The 2,214-nt window shown below is 40.6% G+C and overlaps 1 non-coding gene across 1 annotated transcript; it reads left to right on the top strand.

Annotated features, from left to right (window-relative positions):
• The first annotated feature begins 1,607 nt into the window (after nt 1–1,607).
• Nucleotides 1,608–1,716, top strand: LOC149767957 (small nucleolar RNA R71). The gene has a single exon (XR_016400114.1). It is a non-coding gene; the product is annotated as a small nucleolar RNA R71 (small nucleolar RNA).
• Nucleotides 1,717–2,214: the final 498 nt, after the last annotated feature.

The following is a 2,214-nucleotide window of genomic DNA, read 5'->3' as shown; positions in this document are numbered from 1 at the left end:
GTTCTAAGGTCATATTACCGAAAGAAAGCTTCATGACGCCATTCCTACAATTAATCAATGCATTAGAAGTTGTAAGGAATGGACGTCCTAAAATGACCGAAATCTGAGACTGTGAGTTCGAAGCCGGATGTGTGTCCAATACAATAAAATCGACAGGAAAGTAGAACTTGTCTACTTGGACTAATACATCCTCGATAATTCCCCTTGGAATTTTAACTGACCTGTCAGCTAATTGCAAAGTGACGGAGGTTGGCTTCAACTCACCTAAACCAAGTTGCTCATATACAGAATATGGCAACAAATTCACACTCGCCCCTAAATCTAACAATGCTCGCTCTATCCTAAAGTCGCCTATGATGCATGAGATGGTTGGGCAACCTGGATCTTTATATTTAGGGAGAATGTTATGCTGCAAAATAGCACTCATATTTTCAGTTAAAAATGCCTTCTTCTTAACATTTAATCGGCGCTTAACAGTACACAAGTCCTTCAAAAATTTAGCATATGAGGGTACTTGTTTGATTGCATCAAGAAGAGGTATGTTGATCTTTACTTGTTTAAAAAGCTCAAGAATTTCAGAATTAGGTTCGAGCTTTTGCAACGGCTTTAACCATTGTGGAAAAGGTGGAGGAAAAGGACATTCAACTTTCTCGGTAGAAGTTGGAACCTCAACTTCTTCTTTGTTCCTTTCATCGACTTTGGGAACATCGGAATTAGAAGTGACCTACGGTCTCAATGGGACGGTCTGATCAATGACTTTTCCATTACGCAAAGTCATGATGCTCTTTGCATGCTCTGTATGCGAACTAGAAGGAGCTGTATTATTACTACCGTGCACTTGTTGGTTAGGTTGGGGTTGAGCTGGAAGCTTACCCTTCTCTTGGGTACTTAGGACGGTAGTCAACATTGACAATTGGTTCCTTATGTCTTCAAAATTTCGAGTATTTTGAGCATTGATATTAGCTTGACCTTGTAGAAAAGTTTGTATGGATTGCAATGTATCCTCGATATTTGGCTTTTGAGAAGGTGATGGTGCATAAGGAGGATGTGCAGGTGGAGGAGCTGAATGGTGTGACTGTTGAGGATGATCGTTTCTCCACCTAAAGTTTGGATGATTCTTCCAACCAGGGTTATAGGCATTCGAGTATGGATCGTTATAAGGCTTTTGGTAGGAGTTCATAGCATTTGCTTGATCGTGCAAGACTTCTTTGAATGCCGGTATGGTGGGACAATCAGTAGTAGTATGACCCAACATATCGCAGATACCACAACACTCGTTTCTAAGCTCTATAGTCTTGACAGGCTCAACCTTCCTAAGCTTAATTTCTTCTAACTTCCTAGTGAGGGCTGCCATTTTAGCGTGAAGATCATCCTCAGTTCTGAGGTTGTAAAGGCCTCCATGTACAGAGCTAGTAGGCTTAGGCAAAGACTTGTTGTTTCTATCCCCGTTATCCCAAAGTTGGGCAGTCTCAGCAAGGGAATCCAAATACTCCCATGCCTCATCAGGTTGTTTTTCTAAAAATCTACCATTGCACATGGTCTCTACAAATTGTTTCAACTGTGGAGATAAACCTTCATAAAAGAAGCTAATGGTTCTCTAAGTTTCGAATCCGTGATGAGGGCATAAGAGAAGAAGGTCTTTAAATCTTTCCCAACATTCATAAAATGTTTCATTATCTTTTTGTTGGAAATTGCTGATATGTCTTTTCAAAAAGTTAGTCCTTTGTGTGGGGAAGAACTTCTTTAAAAGTTCTCTCTGCATATCTTGCCAATTTCTTATTGATCTAGGTCGCAAAGAGTTTAGCCATGTTTTGGCCTTATCCTTTAGAGAGAAAGAAAACAATGTCAACTTGAGGACATCCTCGGTGACGTTTGGCACTCTAAATGTAATGCTCAATTCTTCAAAATCCTTTAAATGAAGATACGGACTCTCGGACTCTAACCCGTGGAACTTGGGCAGCAATTGGATTACCCCGGGTTTGATGTCAAAATGTCCTACATTATTAGGAAAAATTATGCATGAAGGCTGACTAGTCCTAGCCGGTTGTAGGTATTGTCTTAGGGTCATAACATGGGGTTCACGTTCTCGATCGTGGTGGCTTCCCGCATCTTCATTTAAATCAGCTATCTCACAAGGTGTGAGATATTGAGAAGGAATTTCAGGGGTATGTCCTAAGGGATGATCTAAAGTTGTACGACTTAATCGACCAGTGT

This window comes from Phoenix dactylifera, chromosome 3 (genome assembly GCF_051530095.1).
Source record: "Phoenix dactylifera cultivar Ajwa chromosome 3, Ajwa_hap1_PhDact_Kaust_v1.1, whole genome shotgun sequence".
NCBI lineage: Eukaryota > Viridiplantae > Streptophyta > Magnoliopsida > Arecales > Arecaceae > Phoenix > Phoenix dactylifera.
The sequence above is the reverse complement of the archived record's forward strand: the minus strand, read 5'-3'. Positions and strand labels throughout refer to the sequence as shown.